This window comes from Mesoplodon densirostris, chromosome 10, assembly GCF_025265405.1.
Source record: "Mesoplodon densirostris isolate mMesDen1 chromosome 10, mMesDen1 primary haplotype, whole genome shotgun sequence".
NCBI classification, from domain to species: domain Eukaryota; kingdom Metazoa; phylum Chordata; class Mammalia; order Artiodactyla; family Ziphiidae; genus Mesoplodon; species Mesoplodon densirostris.
The window spans coordinates 23,389,408-23,412,637 of NC_082670.1; the positions used below are offsets into that span (position 1 = coordinate 23,389,408).

The 23,230-nt window shown below is 43.8% G+C and overlaps 1 pseudogene; it reads right to left on the reverse strand.

Annotated features, from left to right (window-relative positions):
- Positions 1 to 4,311: 4,311 nt before the first annotated feature.
- Positions 4,312 to 23,209, reverse strand: LOC132497859 (popy class I histocompatibility antigen, alpha chain E-like; annotated as a pseudogene).
- Between the last annotated feature and the right edge of the window lie 21 nt (positions 23,210 to 23,230).

The window sequence follows — 23,230 nt, forward strand, 5'->3', positions numbered from 1 at the left end:
ATAAATGAGGTTTAAAGCTTTGAGAACAGGTGAGGTCACCAGGGGAGAATTGGCTACAGAAGATGAAGGACAAGGACTGAACCCTTCACCCCCCAGCGCTATGCGATCTGATCAGACCACACACCCGAGCAGACCGCACGTTTCTGAACACGGAGTCTAGACGGCAAAGAGACCAGGGGGGTCCCGATCTTCCTGTGCATCACCTGCACGCCTCAGGTGGAAGGGAGCGTGAGAATCTTCATTTTAAACAAGTTTGGTGCTGATGTTGCTGGTCTTCAGATCACACATTTAGTAGCAACAATGTAGACCAGGATTCCCACGTGGCTGTGCATCAGCCTCACCTGTAGGGCTTGTTCATAAGGGATTCCTGGACCTCATGCCCACATTCTGAGATGGTGGGTTGGGGAAGAGTCCTGAGTAGTTTGTAACAATCCCTACAAGCAGTTCTGAGGCTCAGGCAGATTGGGATCCACTGAGGTCAGTGATCAGAGAGTAATCAGGGTGGGGAGGGGTTTTAAATCCTCATGGAAATGTTTTTCCCTGGGAAAGAAAGTCAGGACATTTTCTGGGAGATACATGTTTTCTCTACCATGCAGTATAGCCAGGTGGAAAATTTAAGAAGCAGTTATCCGCTCAGCATAAAGAAAAGCTTTTGAGTTCTAAGAGGGTAGACCTAAATTTTCTCCACACGCACACAAAAAAAAAGGTGATTATGTGGCATGATACAGTTGTAAGCTAATGCTACGGTGGTAATTATTTTGCAATATTAAGTGTATGAAGTCAACAAGTTGTACACCATAAACTGACTCAATATTGTAGATCAATCATATCTCAATAAAGCAGCAGGGAAGAGTCTCTGAATCCCTGCTCTCTCAGAGTTTCACTACATGGTATTCTCATGCAATTCTTTATGGGCAAAAAAGGGTTTCAATTTGTTCTAAATGGAACGAGAGAGAGAGAGAGAGAGAGAGAGAGAGAGAGAGAGAGAGAGAGAGAGAGAGAGAGAAAGAGATTGATTGTAGTTTTATTTCAGGAAAAAGCCACAAAACAGCCCTGAGACTACACAGCCAGGAACAGAATACACAATCCCACACGGGTCAGGTCCCACAGAGGGAGCCCTGCCCGTGCAGGTGGGCCCAGATGCCACTGTTCACAGCACTGTCAGCCCTGATGCTGGACAGCGCGCCCTGCGGCTCAGCCTGTTGTCTCTGCTGCTCCTGACAACTACTGCCGCCTCGGCCACATGTGCCAAAGCGTTCGGCACAGTTCCAGCCTGTCTGTGGCAGCACGTCCTGAGTCAGAGTCCAGCATGGGGTCACCTGCCTGGTGGAGCCTCAGGCTGTTTCAACCTGCCAGAATGCTTAGAAGCAGGTTTTTCTCTCTTATAGAGGGAGGTGGTCTCTACAGCCTACCAAGATCTTCAAGTTTGAAATTCCCCTAACTTGGGAAGAGGGTACAGATTCTAGGGGTGGAGGTTGAAGGTGAGGAAGGAAAAAGAATGACAAATTACAATTTTTGCAGCAGTGATCTAGACGAGAACTTGACCTGGTACATTGTAAGCAGTCAGGTTGGATGGATGAATAAGTAATAAATGACATCTTTCAACTTCTTCTGTGATGTTCCGTTATGGGGTCCAGCTTCTGTCTACTCCAGTTTATACTCAGATAAGCAGAGTGCATTTTTCAATAATGAAAGGATTACTCAAAATGTCCTCTCCCTTCCTTTGTCTCTTTCTAAGCTTAAATAAACAAGATCTATAAGTCTTCATGGGATCCATACATAAACACTGACATTTTATACTAGGTTTCATATTTCTTTGTACATGCACATCTTTCTGGGGAAAGTATCCATATCACTTATCAGTTTACATGTGATCCCCACAAAAGTCTTTAAAAAGTATCAATACTAGTTTAGACACCAAGTTACTCAATCTCTGGTCCATGAGGAACTAATGATCCAACTGTCTTAGCAGGTCCAATCACATGATATAAATGCTCATCTTTTTCTTGGCAATTACCAGTCTGGGTCAAGATAAAGGTAGAAATTTACTTGCTTACACTCACTTTCAATGTCTGTATGTTTCTAATTGTGAGCTGAGAGCAAACATTTCACAAACCAGCACTGGCTCACAGAAGAGATAAAGTATCATTGGTTTGGGTGGACTTATATTCTAGCACCTACCATGCTGCCAGATAAATAGCAGGAGTGAAAAAATAGGTCATGGAGACTCCATTCCCAGTAACGCGATAGAACTTGTTTTAAGGCTGCCTCTTCCAATGAAAACAAATAAACATAATAAGTAAAGTATAAAAAGCTTCCATAAGTACAGTTAATTAGAGAATAATTGTTTAGGCCAAAATATAAATGTGGGTAATAACCCAGAGGGAAAAGTTGTTTTTATCCTTAGGGCATTAGCCAAATCTGGAAAAATCTTACCTTTGGTTTTCTCAAGCTTTTGAGCTGTAATTACAAATGTCACCCAGAGAGCTCATATATATTTGTTTAATCTGTGAAGTAAAAGCTTTTAGTAAGAAAGGCTTAGTGGAAGCCCCTGAAATAGCCTCCCAAGCTCAGCAACGACACAACATTAAAAACGATATTGTGTCTTGGGATAATGAAAGAAGTTAACGTCATCCTCAAAGACTTAAAGGATGCAGGGGTGGTGGTCACATCACGTACCAGCTAACTCACCACTGTGGTTCTTGCGGAAACTGGAAGGATCCTTGTCAATGACAGTGAGACAGCGCTCTCAGCGCTGCCATCTTGCTTTTCATTTCCTACGTTTATGTTTCTACCTACAAAGTTCTCTCTTTTAAAAATCCCAAATTACCTGGAAGATTGGGCCAGTTTTTCGGGAATATAATTTTGATCTGGATTCTTGTGAAGTGAGCCCCAAAACCTTTGACTTGAACTCTTTATTCTGGTCTCTGCATTGCTAGCCTCAGCCGTGTGACAGGCCATGTAGTCACATGGTCCCAAAGTCACCCTGTGGTTGGCAGACTCTAAGTTGGTCCCTGATGCTCCCTCCTCTGGTATCTATGTCCCTGTCTAATACTTTTGGAACATAAGATGGACCTAGTGACTCACTGGTAACAAAAGGAATAGGGGAAATGATGAATGTATATTTGGGGATCACCAGGGAAAAAGATAGGAGGGACCCAGGGTCAGCTGTCTCAGGGCTGGCTGTCCAGGCCTGGCTGGGGAAGCAGAGATTCCCGATGGAACCCAATGACAACTGATGCTGCATTCTCTCCCTACCTGAGGAGTTTCTCCTCTAGATCTCAGCCTCCACAGTCACGGCCATCAGACAGGAGGAGGACGAGGAAGAGACCACCAGCAGTGATTCTCATCCTGGCTGGAATGTCAAGAGAACTGTCTGTGAAAAGCACAAGAAGGGAAGTGAAGGAACGAAGCCTCCTAAATCTCACACCTGGTGACCCAAACGCTCCCCTATCAGACCCCGTGGCTAGAAAGATGAGGAGGGTAACAGTCTCCAGTCTCCCTGTGCTGTGCCCCCAACCCTGGCCCAGCTCTCCCTTTCTCCATTTACAATAATGTCCCAGGAGCCCAAGTGGTGACACTGTAAATATATCTCTGCTCATCTTAGAACAGACCACCACAGCCACACACTCCTGGGAAGTCCTATTCTCTCGATATGTATTAATTCAGTACGTGCAGCAGAACCCAAATAACAGTGGTCTCACAGGATGGAAGCTTGTGTGTGGCTCCCATGACAGTGAGGCAGGCAGTTCCAGGGCTGCTAGGGTGGCTCTGCACCACGAGGATGTCCAGGCGTCCAGGTCTCCTTGACCTTCCCTCTCTGCTGTCCCTGGGATGTTGCCGTTGTTGGCATGACTCAAGTTACCTAAGACCATGTTCATGGTCCATGAGCAACCAGGGAAAGCAGGGAAGGAAGAAAGGTTTCTTCCCTTTAACATCAAAATTTTAAAGTTCACACCTGCTTCATCATATTGGCAAGAACTTAATCAAAAGGATACAAGTAGTGGAGATTGCATGGTTGGTTTTTTTTTCACTTTAATTAATTAACTTATTTATTTATTTTGGCTGCATTGAGTCTTCGTTTCTGGGCTTTCTCTACTTCCGCTTAGTTGCAGTGCGGGGGCTTCTCATTGCGGTGGCTTCTCTTGCGAGCACGGGCTCTAGGCATGCAGGCTTCAGTAGTTGTGGCACACAGGCTTCAGTAGTTGTGGCGCATAGGCTTATTTGCTCCGCGGCATGTGGGATCTTCGCCGACCAGGGATCCAACCCATGTCCCCTGCATTGGCAGGCGGATTCTTAACCACTCGCCACCAGGGAAGTCCCGAATGTATTTTTAATCTGGGTGACAGTCCGGAAACAAACTCTATTACTATGGAAGAGAGATGATTTTTGCTATACTGAAATTTTTTTTAATCAGCAGTGGAGAATTGTTATTATCAATATCTTAAGCTGAGCCAGATTTGTAGTTTAAAAATAGAATAATCTTAGTATATATTGCTAATTGATAACACAATTGCAGATAGAATATGTGATAAATGCCACCTGATAAAATGAAATCGCTCTCTATAACACTGTCGAAACTGGTATCAGTTACTGTGTCCAGGGAGGGAATTTGGAAGGGTTTTGGATGGCATGGAGGAGGAAATTTACTTTTCACTATATGTCCATTATGTCATATGAATTTTTTGAACTTTATGCACGTATAAGTAAGTTGAAATAAATGTTGAATGACCAAAGAAAACCCCACACTCATTTAGTAATCATTTATTAGGCCGTTTCTAGATGTCAGGCTCTGTGCTGGGCCTCAGTGAGTGACACATCAAGGAACTCACGATGGAGTGAAATGACCTGGTAAATGCAACAGTCTATCATTAGTTGTTGGGGAAACAGCTTCCAGGAGGGAGGGAGCTGATTGAGAGCATACTGTGTGCCGCGTGTGGTGCCCCCTGCCGGGGACATAAAGAAAGCTAAGGTCTATGCCTTGGTAACCTAAATGTCTCACCCCATGAGGGTCTGTGCCAGTCCATGACTTCCCAGGAGCCCCACTCTTATCCTGTCCCTGTGTGGGACGTGAGCTGAGGATTGGAGACACGACCTTGGCCCATTTGGTCCAAAATGGTGGAAAGGGTTAGTTAGAGAACACAATTTCCTAATAAAACTGAGTAATCAACACGAGAGAAAATCGCTAAGAAATAATCTGGATGAAGGGGAGGAAACCAACAAACTAGAATCACAAGGAGTGACTCTGGGATCCTGTATGAAAGTAAGATGGGAGGAAGAGTGGGAGCCCAGGGTTTGCTGGCAGGATGACACAGGAAGAAAATGTGGGTGACTTTAGTGACAGCACTTTCCTAGAGGTGTAGGAGGTTTGAAAACTAAGGGGGCAAATATTCAGAGGGGACCCTCTCAGGTTCCCACGGACCTGGAGAGAAACCTTTCCGATGAAAACATTGATTCTTGTATCTAAGTCGGTGCCGTGATAAACACAAGTCAGTTCTGCAGATCATCCTGCATCAGGTGGACCCACAGTGACAATGACTATTCAGTGACTGTGCAATCCGTGTGTGAACACGTCCAGGACAGAGTCCTCACTACCTCGTGCTCCTGCTTCTCTGACCTGGAATGTCCCAGTGCAGACAGACTCTGAGATGCTACCCAAGGATCCCTGCCTCCTGGGCTTCACACCTTGTGGCTCTCTGCCCCGGAGTGTGGGTGGGACCTGTGACTTTCTTCTGACCAATACAATATGACAACTGGGGATGGCACTCCTAAGATTAGATCATAGAAGAGCAAGACCCCATCTTGCTGGCTGACTTTCTACTGTCTTCACTGCTTGCAAGCTCTGAGGACTGCACTGGCAAATCCTACATGGCAGGAAATTAAGGGCAGCCTCCTGTCAACATCCAGCAGAAGTCTGAGGCTGCCAGTGTAACAGGCCACAAGAAACTACTCAGTCTTCTTCCCTAAGGCAACGCTTTCCTTTCCTTGGTGACAGACACCCTGCTTTCTCTTTACCAGCATAATGTCAGCTTCTCTGTCTATCCTAGTTGCTCACTTCATCCAGGAGGCCCCAGAAGGGAGCAGCAGGCAGGATGGGAGGAAGTGCTGGTGAGCAGGGGTGTGGCCAGACCCCTCCTCATGTGTCACCTTGGACAGCAGATGTTCCCAGGAAGTCAGCTGGAAGAAGAGCAGTCAGGGCAGCAGGGATGGGAAGGAGATGCGTGAACACCCCTCTGACTCTCAGGCCCACGACGGGCCGTGGTTTCAGGCTGTGAAATAACACAGTGATGAGTAAACTCTGCATGGACCCTGCTGGTCATCACCCTTCAGCATCTGGTAAGCCCAGCTCACACCCAGATGCAAACACCACTGAGGCCCTCCAAACCAGATGTGACTCTCACTTCCCCCCACCTCTGGCAAACACACTCCAACAGCCAATGTAGAACCAACTCTCCTGTCACTTCAGACCCCATAGACACACCTATAGGGAGTGTGAGAAACGCAATAGACTCCCAGCCAGTCTCAGAGCCCAGAGAGGACAGGGAAGCTGTCAGAGCCCCCAGAGGAGGTGAGCCTTAGTGAGGCTGCTGAACAGTGTATGGGAGTCAACACAGCAGAGTGACTACAGACCTGGGCGCAGCGGTCAGATCGCTTCCTTAGAGTCATGGTTCAGCCAACTGAGAGCCAGCCAAGCTCTCAGAGGCCTCAGTTTCCTTGTCTGTAAAATGGGGTTGATAGCTATCCTTATCTCAGAGGACTCTTATGAGATTTAAATGACTCCAGTCATGTAAGTCCCTTAAAATACTATCTGACACATTTATTAAAGCAAAATCCTGGGAAGGAAGAGAGTTCCCGCATGCAGCTCCTGTTTCTTTCTTTCGAGAGGATGAGGACCACTTCTCCCCAACACTCATCACCTCAGCCTCTTCTTACTCATCTGCAGATGGAGAGCTGTCCTGTCCCTTAGAGCCCCTGAGGTGGGAGGGGCACCTGGAGAAGGCCAGGGTGGGGGCCAGGATGAGGACGCATCAGGGCAATGCACACCCGCACACCACAAAAACACACATACACATACATAGGCCCACACATGCTTATGTACACTCACCCACACACATATACACAAACATCCACACACATTTCTATACACATGTGCACACACACAGACAGACACACATGCAGATTACACTCTCCCTTCAGATTTGCCAGTTCATTGTAGGACTGGGCTTACTACTACTTCATCTTTGTAAAACAATTTAGGATCCTGCAGGAGAAGGACCTGAGAATTTTTGTCCCACTAGAAAGAGACCCATTCTCCAGGCAATCTGGTACTTTCTCGGCCTCATGTGTCCCTGCTCCTGGAACCCTCATAGAGGAGAACCGGAGCTAAACTTAGATCAAGGTCCTGGAGTCCAAAGGCCGCCACGTACACTGGCCAGACCTGGAACTGGGGCTCAGGGGATCCAGCAGGTCCCCAGCCTCCCAGCTCACTGCACTTTCTCAGCTGGCCTCCCACCAGCCAGGGTCCCTCCAGGCTTTGCTGCACAACAGGAGGTCTGCACGTTGGCTCCAGAAGTCACGAGGACAGGAGTTGCAATTCAACCCCTGAGGTGAGAGACCCTTGGGTGAGAACAATGAAACCCAGAATCCCTTCCTAACCTGAGTTTTTGTTGTTCTGGGGCACAGTTGTTGCAGGCAAAGTTCCAACCATCTCAACTCCTGCAAACACAACCCCACTGACAGCAGCTGCAAGGAGAACCTGGCCAGCAAATGCTCCCTTGACGGGGATGTTGGGCTGGGAAGACGGCTTTGAGGAGGAAAGGAGAGTGAGGGGCCCTGACTTCACATCTGAGCCCTGACCCTGCTGAAAGTCCCCAGAAGGGCTCCTACTTCCCTGAGAAGAAGGTTCCCCCTCAGATCCCTCCACACCGGACCTCAGGAAGAGGGGTTCAGGCAGCCCCTGGTGCTGCACGTGGCACGTGTGTCTCTGCTCGTCTCCAGAAGGCAACACCAGGGCCGCCCACTTCTGGAACGTTCTGTCCTCTGAAGGCCTGGTCTCTACAAGCTCCATGGCCTGGGTCTGGTCCTCCTCATCACGCTGCCAGGTCAGGGTGACCTCGGAGGGTAAAAGCCCAGGGCCCAAGATCTCAGGGTGACCTCTCCGTCAGGGCTGCGATGGTGTGTCCCCTGTGCTCTGGAGGTTCTGTGGTAGACAAAGCAGGGAGGGCTCAGCCAGGGGCTTGCTGAGTAGCATCGACTCCAAAGATCAAGACACCATAAGTGCTGATGGTTTGGCTGCCAACCAGCACAAGGCAGGGACCGTCCTATAGGCAGCGGGTGAAGGGAACGAGCACTACACAAGCCAGCTCCAGGACACGGAGGTGAGAACTCTGTCCAACATTCTCCTCCAGGATAAGATCCCCTTCAAGGACTCTCCTCCCTCTTTTTTTTTTTTTTTATTATGTTTTCCTGTCAGTGGTGTGCAGGGTTTTTTCTAATAGTTTTAGGTTTCATAGTTTTTAAATCTTGTGACCAGGGCTTCCCTGGTGGCGCAGTGGTTGGGAGTCTGCCTGCCAATGCAGGGGACACGGGTTCGAGCCCTGGTCTGGGAGGATCCCACATGCCGCGGAGCGACTGGGCCCGTGAGCCACAACTACTGAGCCTGCGCGTCTGGAGCTTGTGCTCCACAACGAGAGAGGTCGCGATAGTGAAAGGCCCGCGCACCGCGATGAAGGATGGCCCCCACTCGCTACAACTAGAGAAAAGCCCTTGCACAGAAACGAAGACCCAACACAGCCATTAATAAATAAATAAAATAAATAAATTTATTTTAAAAAATTAAAAAAAAAAAATCTTGTGACCAGACAAGTTTGTTGCCATTTCTACCATTTTGAACTTTATTGAGGCTTTCTGTATTGTACGTTGTAAACTTTTGGACAGTTCCAAACATTTGAAAAGGAGGTACATTCTCTGTGTTCTTCGAATAGAATTTGCTATATCTCCATGAAGTTTTGTTATTTAGGTATTTTGTATTGACACTTATTTTTTGACTTCTTGTTATGTTATGGACTAGAAGAAATCACTCAAAGATTCCTATTAGCAATGAGTTTTTGCCCATTTTACTTGTATTCTTATAGTTTTTGCTTTTTATATTTTGATACTTTTTTTCTGTATGATCTTCAAGGAGAGTTATATGTTAATTGTGGATTATAATTTTCTTAGTAAGATAAAACACCCTCTGTTGTCTCACTTAATATTTTTTTGCTTTGAATCCAATCCTGTTTGATAATAAGATCAAGACCTCAGATTTCTTTCATTTCATATTTAGCTTATATATCTCTGCCCAGCACTTCCTTAATTTTAAATTTAAAGCTTTAAAACATGTATATTTAAAGCTTAATTTTAATTTGTCTAGTTTATATCCTCAGGTAATTTCTTTAGAGGTTGTAGTATTACTGGCATGTTTCAAAGATTTTCAAAGGTAGAAAATGGCTCTCTCTCTTTTTTAATATTGTCTATAAATGATATATTGGTGGGTAGAGAACCCTTGGATCCTGGTCCTTTCTTCAGAACTCTATATATCTACTCTTTGACTCTGATGTTGGAACCGACCACTTGGAAAAGCAGCTTTTACTCTCTGTCCCTTTGGTCCATTGTTGGTGCTTGTGCACACGCATGTACTGACGATGGGAAATCATGCCTTTCTCTCAGGAGTTCTAACTGTGACTTCATTTTCTCTAGATATCCCCAAAAGAAGTACTGGATTGAAAACCCTATCAGTCCTGCAATCAAAAAGCAGACACAAGAATTTTCAGATAAACTTCTTTCTTTAGAGCAAGGACTCAAAGGATTCCATGGTAAAGGAAGGGGTTCTGAGCCTAGAAAAACTTCTTTCTTTCTCTATAATGTTTCCTTAGGTTTTGATTGTGGCCGTGGCTTCTCAGAGTTCCTTGCTCTTGTGCACGTCACCCACACCAGGCAGGGACATCAGAGAGGGAATCTAAGCAAGTCGAAACCAGAGAGCATTCCACATGATAGTCTAACAATGTTACCTACACTAAAGCAGAATCATAGTCAATAGGTCTCAGAGTTGGTAAAAAGATATTTCACATTTAACAGTGAGGTAAAAGAAAATTGGGAGGCTATGGAAAACAGTGTGGCATTTCCTCAAAAAATTAAAAATATAATTACCATATGATCCAGCATTCCCACTTTCCAAATAAGGAAAAGCAGAATCTCAAAGAGATATTTGCACACTCATGTTCATAGCAGCATTATTCGCTATAGCCAGGAGGTAGAAGCAAACCAAAGGTCCACCAGTGGATGAATGGATAAACAAAATGTGGCATATGCAGACAATGGAATATTATCCAGCCTAAAAAAGGAAGGAAATTCTGACACATGCTACAACATGGATGAACCTTGAGGACATTATGCTAAGTCAAGTGAGCCAGTCACGAAGGGACAAGTACTGTATGATTGCATTTATGGGAGGTCTCTGAAGTAGTCAAATCCACAGGAACAGAAAGTAGATTAGTGGATGGGAGGAGGGGAAATGAGGAGCTGTTGTTCAATGGGTAGAGAGTTTCAGCTTTGAAGAATAGAAGAGTTCTGGAAATTGGTTGAACAGCAAGTTAAATATGCTTAACATTAATGAACTATACACTTAAAAATGGGAAAGATGGTAAATATTATGTGTTTTTACCACAATTAAAAAATTTTTTAATTTAAAGAATACTGGGAGAATGAATCTAAAAGAGGTATATTTGAGAGTGGAGAGAAATAGTACTGTCTAGTCCTAGAAGTTTAAGAGTTAGTTTAAAAACAGGGAACATTGGGCTTCCCTGGTGGCACAGTGGTTGAGAGTCCGCCTGCCGATGCAGGGGACACGGGTTCGTGCCCAGGTCCGGGTAGATCCCACATGCTGCGGAGCGGCTAGGCCCATGAGCCAGGGCCGCTGAGCCTGCGCATCCGGAGCCTGTGCTCCGCAACAGGAGAGGCCACAGCAGTGAGAGGCCCGCGTACCGCAAAAAAAAAAAAAAAAAAAAACATGCTGGATAGGGTGTGGAGGAAAGGGAACCCTCTTGCACTGTTGGTGGGAATGTAAATTGATACAGCCACTAAGGAGAACAGTACGGAGGTTCCTTAAAAACCTAAAAATAGAACAACCATATGACCCAGCAATCCCACTCCTGGGTATATACCCTGAGAAAACGATAATTCAAAAAGAGACATGTACCACAACGTACACTGCAGCACTATTTACAATAGCCAAGACATGGAAGCAACCTAAGTGTCCATCGACAGATGAATGGATAAAGAAGATGTGGCACATATATACAATGGTATATTACTCAGCCATAAAAAGAAACAAAATTGAGGTATTTGTAGTGAGGTGGATGGACCTAGAGTCTGTCATACAGAGTGAAGTAAGTCAGAAAGAGAAAAGCAAATACCGTATGCTAACACATATATATGGTATCTAAAGAAAAAAAAAAGGTTCTGAAGAACCTAGGGGCAAGGCAGGAATAAAGCAGCAGACATAGGGAATGGACTTGAGGACACAGGGAGGGGGAAGGGTAAGCTGGGGCAAAGTCAGAGAGTGGCACTGACATATATACACTACCAAATGTAAAACAGATAGCTAGTGGGAAGCAGCTGTATAGCACAGGGAGATCAGCTCAGTGCTGTGACCACCGAGAGGGGTGGGATAGGGAGGGTGGGAGGGAGATGCAAGAGGGAGGAGATATGGGGATATATGTATACATAGAGCTGATTCACTTTGTTATACCGCAGAAACTAACACACCACTGTAAAGCAATTATACGCCAATAAGGATGTTAAAAAGAAAAATGGGGCTGGGACAACTGGACATGCATATGCAAAAAAAAAAAAAAAAACGAATCTAGATGTAGACCTTACACCCTTCACAAAAATTAAATCAAAATGGACCGCAGACCTAAAGGTAAAATACAAAGGTGTTAAACACCTAGAAATAACATAGGAGGAAAGCTAGATTACCTTGAGTATGGCAGTGACTTTTTAGATAAAACACCAAAGGCACAATCCAGAAAAGAAATAACTGATAAGCTGGACTGCATTGAAATTAAAAACATCTGCTCACAGAAGGGCAATGTCAAGAGAATGAGAAGACAAGATACAGACTGGGAGAAAAATTTGCAAAAGACGCATCTGATAAAGAATTGTTATTCAAAATAGGCAAAGAACACTTACAGCTCAACAATAAGAAAACAGTCTCATTTAAAAATGGGCCTAAGGGACTTCCCTGGTGGCACAGTGGTTAAGAATCTGCCTGCCAATGCAGGGAACACGGGTTCAATCCCTGGGCCGGGAAGATCCCACATGCCGCAGAGCAACTAAGCTCGTGCGCCACATCTACTCAACCTGCACTCTAGAGCCCGTGAGCCACAACTACTGAGCCCACGTCCTGCAACTACTGAAGCCCACGTGCCTAGAGCCCGTGCTCCACAACAAGAGAAGCCACCACAATGAGAAGCCCACACACTGCAACGAAGAGTAGCCCCCGCTCGCCACAACTAGAGTAAAGCTTGCTCACAGCAGCGAACACCCAAACGCAGCCAGAAAAAAAAAAAAGACCAAAGACCTTAATAGATACCTTACCAAAGAAGATATACAGATGGCAAATAAGCATATGAAAAGATGTTCCCATTATATGTCATCATGGAAATGCATATTAAAACAATGAGATACTACTACGCACCTATTGGAATGGCCAAAATCCAGAAGACTAAGAAGACCAAATGCTGGAGACGATGTGGAATAACAAGAACTCTCATTCACTGATGGTGGGAAGGCAAAATGGTACAGCTACTTTGGAAGACGGTGTGACAGTTTTTTGTAAAACTAAAAATACTCTTACCAGACAATCCAGCAGACAATACAGCGGTTGTGTTCCTCGGTATTTCCCTAAAGGAGTTAAAAACATGTCTACACAAATATCTGCATATGAATGTTTATAGCAGTTTTATTCATAACTGCCAAAACTTGGAAGAAACTCAGACGTCCATCAGTAGGTGAAGGGATAAATAAACTGTGCTATATCCAGACAATGGGATAGTACGCAGTGTCCAAAAGAAATGAATTAGTAAGACTTGTAAAGGCATGGAGGAACCTTAAATGCACACTACCATGTGAAAGAAGCCAATCTGAAAAGTCTATATACTGTATGACTCCAAGCATATGGCATTCTGGAAAAGGCGAAACTGTGGAGACAGTAAAAAGATGTGTTGCCAGGGGTTGGGGAGTGAGGGGAGGAATAAGTAGGTGGAAAATAGAGGATTTTTAGGGTAGTGAAACACTCTGTCTGATACTATAATAATGGACACAAGTTCCTATACATTTGTCCAAACCCACAGAATGTAGAGTTTCAAGAGTGAATCATAATATAAACTACGGACTGTGGATGATGATGATGTGTCAGTGTAGGCCCATCAGCTGTAACAAACACACCACTGTGGAGGGGACATTGATAATGGGGCACGCTATGCATGTATGGGCGCAGGGAGTATATGGGAAATCTCTGTATATCCCCCTCAACCTTGCTGTGAACTTAAAACTACTCTACAAAAATAAAGTCTTAATAACATGTGAACGAGTGTTATCTAAATACCCAGCATCACAGAAAAGTCTGCCTTCTTGTAAGAGGACTCAGTTGCAAGTTAACAAAACTCGAATGAATCTAGCTTTGGTAAAAGAGGTTTAACATGTTGATTTACCTGGGAAGGACAGGGGTGTGGCCAATTAGAGACATGATTGGACCCAGAGACTCAAACTTGTCATCAGACCTCAATTTCTCTTCTCTTTCACTGTTCCTGGGGAAGACAGACAATATGATCTCTAACCCCCTCACATTACCCACTTTCACAACTTTAGCAGAAAGATAAACATCCTTCTCACATTGACCATACATAAAGTACTGGAGAGGAAAGACTACCCTTGGACCCATCCCTGTTGCTAGGTGGATGTGGTACAACATGGTAACCTGACTGGTCAGGCCTGGGTCATGTGATTTCCTCATCCCTCGGTTCATTATATTTCCTAAGTTATTTAAGGTCATGCTGATTATTAAACCATGTAACTATTAAACAAAAAGACTTTTTCAAATTCTCAGAACCATAAGAAAATAAGTGAGAACATTAACTAGTAGAAATGCTGGGTGTCTTTTTATTTCCTCTTCTTTATATTTCTACCTAGCCTTTGCCTCTTCCAATCCCCAAATTACCTAGAAGACTGGGCTACCTTGCTGGGATCATAATTTTGTCCTGTATTCCTGTGGAATGAACACAAAGTCCCTTGGACCTCAGCTCTGATCTCTGCACTCCTGGCTACAGCCCTGTGAGATGCCACACTTTCAGGTGGTTGCCAGAGTCCCCCTTGTGGTGAGCACACTTCTAAGATGTGATTCCCATCTCCTGGTGTTCATGCACTTGTGTAATTCCCACCTTTGGACTATAAGCTGGACCTAGTGACTCATTTGTAATAAAGAGAATACAGTGAAGTGATAGAATGTTATGATCACCAGGGCACAGGATATGAGGGACCGGAGGTCAACTATCCAAAAGTCAGCTGTTCAAACCAGTTGGGGGAAGCACAGACTCCTTATGCAATCTGAGGCAGAATGACCCTGCACTGCTTTTCTACCTAAGGGGTTAATCCTCTAGATTTCCACCTCCACAATCCCTGACATCACACAGGGTGATGAGGAGGTGACCAGCAGTGATTCTGATCCTAGGTAGGATGAGCAGGAGGTCTGGTCTGCAAGGAGGACAGGAAGTGAAGAAACAAGGGCTCCCAAATCTAACACCCAGTGACCCAAACACTTCCCTAGGCCAGACCCCATGGCTAGAAAGAGGAGGAGGGTAACAATCTCCAATCTCCCTGTGCTGCCCCCTCTGGCCCAGTTCTCCCTTTCTCTTACTCACAGTAATGTCCCAAGAGCCCACAGAGGTGACACTAAATATATCTCTGCTCATCTCCAGAACAGACCACCATGGCCACACACTCCTGGGAAGTCCTATTCTCTCGATATGTATTAATTCAGTATGTGCAGCAGAAACCCAAATAACAGTGGTCTCACAGGATGGAAGCTTGTGTGTGGCTCCCATGACAGTGAGACAGGCAGTTCCAGGGCTGCTAGGGTGGCTTTGCACCACAAGGATGTCCAAGCATCCAGGTCTCCTTGACCTTTGTTTTCTGCTGTCCCTGGGATGTTGCCCTTATTAGCATGACCCAACATACCTAAGACCATGTCATTGGTCCATGAGCAACCAGGGAAAGCAGGAGAGAAGGGAAAGTCTCATTGTGTATCTCCATCAGAGCTCTGGTGACCAAGTGCATTGTCAATGAGCAGTAATATTTTGAAAGGAATCTTTTTCTGAGCAGTAAGTTTCAATAGTGGGATAAAAATATTTAGTCCACCATTCTGTAAACAGATGTGCTCTCATCTAGGCTTTGTTGTTCTATTTACAGATCACAGGCAGAGTAGATTTAACATAAACCTTAAAGGGCCTGGGATTTGAGGAATGGTAAGTAAGCACTGGCTTCAAGTTTAAGTCACCAGCTGCATTAGCCCCTAACAAGAGAGTCAGCCTAGCCTTTGAAGTTTTGAAGCCAGGCATTGACTTCTCCTCTCTAGCTATCAAAGTCCTAGATGGCATCTTCTTCCAATAGAAGGCTGTTTCATCTATATTGAAAATTTGCTATTTAGTGTAGCTGCCTTCATTAATGGTCTTAGCTAGACCTTCTGGATAACATGCTGCAGCTTCTACGTCAGCACGTGCTGCTTCACCTCGCATTTTCATGTTACAGAGACGGCTTCTTTCCTTAAACCTCATGAACCAACCTCTGCTAGCTTCAAACTTTTCTTCTGCAGCTTCCTCACCTTCTCGGCCTTCATAGAATGGAAGAGAGTTAGGGCCTTACTGTGGTTTAGAATTTGGCTGAAGAGAATGTTGTGGTTGGTTTGATCTTCTATTCAGTTTTCATTTCAGTTATTGTATTTTTCATCTCTGTTGTTCTTTAATTTTTCTATGTCTTTGTTAAACATTTCTTGCATCTTCTCGATCTTTGCCTCCATTCTTTGTCCGAGGTCCTGGATCATCTTCACTATCATTATTCTGAATTCTTTTTCTGGAAGGTTGCCTATCTCCACTTCATTTAGTTGTTTTTCTGGGGGTTTATCTTGTTCCCTCATCTGGTACATAGCCCTCTGCCTTTTCCTCTTGTCTATCTTTCTGTGAATGTAGTTTTTGTTCAACAGGCTGCAGGATTGTAGTTCTTGTTTCTGCTGTCTGCCCTCTGGTGGATGAGGCTATCTAAGAGGCTTGTACAGGTTTTCTGATGGGAGGGAGTGTTGGTGGGTAGAGCTGGGTGAGCTGGCAGAGCTCAGTAAAACTTTAATCCGCTTGACTGCTGATGGGTGGGGCTGGGTTCCCTCCCTGTTGGTTGTTTGGCCTGAGGCAACCCAACACTGGAGCCTACCTGGGCTCTTTGCTAGGACTAATGGCACACTCTGGGAGGGCTCATGCCAAGGAGTACTTCCCAGAACTTCTGCTGCCAGTGTTCTTGTCCCCACAGTGAGCCACAGCCACCCCCCACCTCTGCAGGAGACCCTCCAACACTAGCAGGTAGGTCTGCTTCAGTCTCTTATGGGGTTATTGCTCCTTCCCCCAGGTCCTGATGCACACATCACTTTGTGTGTGCCCTCCAAGGGTGGAGTCTGTTTCCCCCAGTCCTGTCGAAGTCCTGCGATCAAATCCGGCTAGCCTTCAAAGTCTGATTCTCTGGGAATTCGTCCTCCCGTTACCAGACCCCCAGGTTGGGAAGCCTGACGTGGAGCTCAGAACCTTCACTCCTGTGGGTGGACTTCTTTGGTATAAGTGTTCTCCATTTTGTGAGTCATCTACCCAGCAGTTATGGGATTTGATTTTATTGTGATTGCCCCCCTCCTACCGTCTCATTGTGGCTTCTCCTTTATCTTTGGATGTGGGGTATCTTTTTTGGTGAGTTCCAGTGTCTTCCTGTCGCTGGTTGTTCAGCAGTTAGTTGTGATTTCAGTGCCCTCACAAGAAGTCTTCCCTTCCTTCCTTCCTCCCTTTTTCTTTTCTTCCATTTTTCTCTTCCTTCCTTCCTTCCTCTTTCTTCCTTCCTTCCTTCATTTTCTTTTTCTTTCCTTCTTCCTTTTCTTTTCCTTTCCTTTCCTTTACTGTGAAAGCACTGAGTCCTAACCACTGGACCACCAGGGACTTCCCTCCACCATGCTTTTTTTTTTTAATATTTATTTATTTATTTGGTTGTGCCAGGTCTTAGTTGCAGCAGGCGGGCTCCTTAGTTACAACTCACAGGCTCCTTAGTTAAGGCATATGAACTCTTAGTTGCAGCATGCATGTGGGATCTAATTCCCTGACCAGGGATCAAACCCGGGCCCCCTGCATTGGGAGCACAGAGTCTTAACCACTGCACCACCAGGGAAGTCCCCCACCATGCTTAAAATTCTCCTAGCCTCTACCAACTGCCTGGTTCCAAACCTGCTATTCCATTTGTAGGTCTTTGTTATAGCAATATCCCTCTTTCAGGTACTAAAATACATATTACATTTCTACTAATGCATAACAATATTACCATCAATTCAATGGCTAAAACCATAAACATTTAGTATCTTGCAGGCTTTGTGGGGCAGGAATCTGGGCACAGATTAGTGGGTCCTCTGCTTAGGGTCTCACAAGGTACTGGCAATCAAGGTACTGGCCATCTCAAGACTTGACAAGAGAAGGATCTGCTTTCAAGCTCCCAAACTCTTGGCAGAATTCAATTCCATGTGGCTATAGGAAGAAGGGCTTCAGCTTGTTGCTGATTGCTGATCAGAGGCCACCCCAGCTCCAAGAAGCAGCCCTCAATTACTTTCCATGTTCCTCCCAACATGGCTGCTTGCTTCATCAAAGCCACTAGAGAAGACAGACACTTTCTAAGATAGAAGTGACAATCCTATGTAATGTAATCACGTAAGTGATATCCCATAACCCTGGCCATAGTCTATTGGTCAAGAGCCTCAAGTGTAAGTTATCACACAAATGAATGAACACCAGGAGACAGGGACTATAGGGGCTACCTTAGAATGTATCTGCCACAATCTTGTACTGTATTACCTGGCTGAATTAATTTATTCATTCCAGTCATCTTTGTGTTTGGGAGAGTACCTTAGGGTTTTCAAAATGCAGGATCACATTATTTTCAAATAAAGATAGCATTATTTCTTCCTTTCCGATGTAGATGTCTTTTTTTTTTCTAACTGCACTAGCTATAACCTCTAGTACAATGCTTATAGAAATGGTGGCAGCAGACATACCTTGTTCTCAATCTTGGGGGAAAGCATTCATTCTTTCACCATTAGGATGTTAGGTTTTTCATACATGCTCTTTATCAGGTTAAAGAAGTTCTCTCTGTGGCAGACAAACTCTAAGATGACCCCTAATGATCCTCATCTTCTAATATTTATGCCCTTTTATTATAACCCTTCCCTCGACTGTCTCTGGGACCTTTGACTTGTTTCTAACGGAGAGAATATGGCAAAAGTGATGGGATGTCATGCCTATGATCACATTGCTACAGAGTCTGTTTTGCTAGTAGACTTTCTTGAGACACTCTCCTGTGCTGGCTTTGAAGCAGCAGCCATGTTGAGAGTCCCATGTGACAAGGAGCTGAGGGTGGCTACTAGGAGCTGAGGGCAACCTCCAGCCAACAACCAGCAAGAAGTCAAGTCCTTCGGTCTTATAACCACAGGGAACTGAATTCTACTGACGTCCTTAATGAGTGTGGAAGTGGATCTTGCAGTCAATCCTCCAGTTAAGAACACAACTGACACCTTAATACAGCCTTGCAGAGAACCCAGCTGAGGTATACTTGAAGTCCTGACCCACAGAAATTGTGAGATAATAAATGTGTGTTGATTTGGGGGCTAGGTTTGTGATCACTTATTATGTAGCACAGAAAACTATGTATGTTTAATCCATTCACATTTAATGTTATTTTTTATCTGAGTGGATTTACTTTTTTCATTTTTTTATGTATCTCACGTCTTTTTGTTCCTCTGTTCCTTCCTTATTGTCTTTTATTAAGTAGATATTTTGCTATGAGCCATATAAATTATTTTGTTCATTTCTAAGTGTAATTCTGATTTATTTTATAGTGGTTTCTTTAGGAATTACAATATCTACCTTAACATATCACAGTACACTTTGCTGTTGTTGTTGTTTTTGTGGTACACGGGCCTCTCACTGTTGTGGCCTCTCCCGTTGCGGAGCACAGGCTCCAGACGCGCAGGCAGAGGCCATGGCTCACGGGCCTAGCCCTTCCACGGCATGTGGGATCTTCCCAGACCGGGGCACAAACCCGTGTCCCCTGCATCTGCAGGCAGACTCTCAACCACTGCGCCACCAGGGAAGCCCCACAGTATACTCTGGATAAATACTAATTTAATTCCAGTAAGCACAGAAACCTTGCTCTGATATAGTTTTGTTATGACTCCTCTCCTTCGTGTTATTATTGTCATATATATTACATCTATATATATTACAAATCTATATTTATAACATAGCATCATATTGATTTATATAATTTTCTTTTAAAGAAGTTGAGAAAAGAGAAAAAGCATACTTGAGCCTTTCATTTTAAACTCTGTATTTAGCATTTCCAGTACTCTTCCTCTTGTGGATTCAAATTACCATTTTTGTCATTTCCTTACTCCGAAAGAGTTCCATTCCTTCCTCCATCCTTTGTCCAATTATTCACATGAATATATATTACATCTAAAGATGCTGTAAGCCCAATGCAATAAATTTATTATTGCTTTATATAATTTAAGTCAGATAAAAATACATTTATAATGCTTTTCATAATTATGTTCATATTACCTTTCCTGGTACTCTTTTTTTCATGCGGATTGGGGTTACTGTCTGGTGTCATTTCTTCTCAGCCTAAAGAACTTAACTATAGTATTTCTTGTAAAACAGATCTGCTAGCAATAAGTCCTCTCAGTGTCTTTGGGAATGTCTTTGTCTTCAATTTCAAATCATAGTTTTGCTAGATATAGGATTCTTTGTTAACAGGTTATTTGCTGGTTTCTGTGTTTTTGTTTAGCTTTATTTTGCTTTTCATTTTGAATGTATCAATGCTTTCTGGCCTCTATTGTTTCTGATGAGAACTTAGCTGTTATTCTTATTGTGTGTGGGTGTGTGTTTAATATGTAATGAGCTTTTTCTCCTACTGCTTGCAAATTTTTCTCTTTTCTTTTGTTCACAATCTTTTGACCATAATGTGTCTTGGTGTGGATCATCTTACATCTCTCGAGTGTACAGATTCAAGTTTCTCATCAAATTTGGGAAGTTTTAAGCCTTTATTTCTTTATTTTTTCTGCTTTTTCTCTTTCCTCCTTTGCTGAGACTCCTATTATGCATATGTTGGTACTGATGTTGTCCCACAGTATCTGAGGCTCTGTTCATATTTTTTTATTCTTATTTCTTCCAATTCTTCATACCAGATAAACTCTATTGAACTATCTTCAAATTCTTTCTTCTGCCCACCCAATTCTGCTATTGAGTCCTTCTACTGAACAGGTTTTATTTTGTTTTTTGGGTTTTTTTGCTTTGTATGTGTATTTTTTTTAATTTTTTAAAAGATTTTATTGTTTTAGAAAAGTTTTAGGTTTTCAACAAAATTGAGAGGAAGGTACAGAGATTTTCTATATACCCTCTGCCCCACACTTACACAGTATCCCCCATTATCAACACCACTCACCAGAATGGTACATTTTTTACCAAGGATGAACCTACATTGACACATCATAATCATAAGTCCATAGTTTTCCTTAGTGTTCACTCTTGGAGTTGTACATACTATGGTTTGAACAAATGTATGACATATATTCATTATTATTATAGCATACAAAGCATTTTCATTGCCCTAAAAATCCTCTGTGTTCTGCCTATTTATCTCCCTACCCCACCCCACCCCACTCCACCAGTTACCACTAGGTTTTCTTGTCTCTGTAGTTTTGCCTTTTCCATATGTCATATAGTTGGAATCAACCTTGCATCATTTATATTCCCACCTAGTTCTCCCCCAGTACATGCTGGATATTCTAAACAAAATTATAGATATATCATCTGTAATATTTTTAATGTATCCCTCAAAATAATTTTATAAATTTCATAATTACAATATCGTTTCTAAAAATAACAATTCTTAACATCATCAAACATCCAGTGCATGTTCACACTTCCCTAATTATATTTTTTTCTTAACAACTGAGGTGTTTAAACCAGGATCCAAAGAGATGTACTCATTGATTTTGGTTGCTATGTCTCCTAACTTACTGATTGTTTTTGGCTTTTTCTCTTGAAATTTATTTGGTTAGAAATCAGCCTTCACTTCTACCACAGCTTACCTACAGCTTCCTGTTTCCTGCCCTTTGCGGTCACAAAATTACTTCTTAGTTAAGATACTGACATTTTCTTGGAAACTCCTTTAAGTTTATTTAGTACCTTCAACAACTCTTTCTCCTCATAGTGAGATTTCAAGTGCCTAGAAAAACACATCCCTACATAAGGGGGTCTATAACCCACTGTCCTAACCTCATTAACTCACTCTAGTCTTATTCTATTATCTTTATGATACAAGAAGCAGAACTGTCTGAAATAACACTGGGAGCTCATGCTGGGTAGCCTGAATAACAAGCTAATTAGAACCTGGGGTTCCTTCTTCTCCCAGCGAGTGGGGCTGCAAGAAATCACCATCCAGTTGGATCAGTGGTGTTTTTAACACTTGGCAAAGGAGTCTATAATTTGCCATGGGCCCCCAGGCCTCCAGTTATTGGGCAGTTGGCATTTCCATACAACAGCAATATATTATCTATTATTGCATAACAAATTACCCCAAACAAGAGGATCTCACAGCATCTCACAGTTTCTGTGGGTCAGCAATCCAAGCACAGCATAAGCTGGGTCATCTATTTCAGGGTGCCTACAAGGCTGCAAGCAAGGTGTTGGCAAGAGTGGAGCTCATAAAAAGAAACGAAATTGAGTTATTTGTAGTGAGGTGGATGGACCTAGACAGAGCGAAGTAAGTCAGAATGAGAAAAACAAATACTGTATGCTAACCCATATATATGGAATCTTTAAAAAAAAAAATGGCTCTGAAGAACCTAGGGGCAGGACAGGAATAAAAGATGCAGACATAGAGAATGGACTTGAGGACAAGGGGAGGGGGAAGGGTAAGCTGGGACGAAGTGAGAGAGTGGCATGGACATATATACACTACCAAATGTAAAACAGCTAGTGGGAAGCAGCTGCATAGCACAGGGAGATCAGCTCGGTGCTTTGTGACCACCTAGAGGGGTGGGATGGGGGGGTGGGAGGGAGATGCAAGAGGGAGGAGATATGGGGATATATGTATATGTATAGCTGATTCACTTTGCTATAAAGCAGAAACTAACACCATTGTAAAGCAATTATACTCCAATAAAGATGTTAAAAAAAAAAGAAATGCAGATGATGTCCAAATAAAACTTCTTTTCACTTCAAAGTTTGACTCAGCTTATCTTGGGAATGTGAGGAGGGGGCTGAGGAAGAGTCTGTTAGAGGTTCATGGGAGAGGCAAGTTGGGGGGGCAGGGGGGAAGAGGTGGTGGGGACGAAGGGAGAGACTGAGCAGACTGGACAGTACCCAACAGCGCTCTGAGACTAAGGAGGGAGCACCATGAGTGGTGTCAGGTGCCATAGAGAAGACTAAGGAAAGGCCTCTGAGGACCACTGGAAGACAGTGTAAATTAAGTGGCGAGACGTGGGACTGCAGAAGTCAAAGAAAGATGAGAATGTTTTTTTGACAGGAAAGTAGGATTTATTGGTGGGCATGAGTAAGAAGGGGATAGCGCCAAAACTCTCAAGAGTGCAGGGCCTACCATTTGTCCAGGGGCCACAATTAGGGATGCATTTGACCCCACAGCCATCCGGGATGAGCCACTTTTCTGCCACCATGTTTTCAAATTCATCCCTGTTAAACTTAGTAAATCCCCACTTCTTGGAGATGTAGATCTTCTGGCAGCCAGGGAACTTGAACTTGGCCCTGCCGAGGGCCTCAATCACATGCTCCTTGTTCTGCAGCTTGGTGTGGATGGACATTATGATTTGGCCAATGTGGAC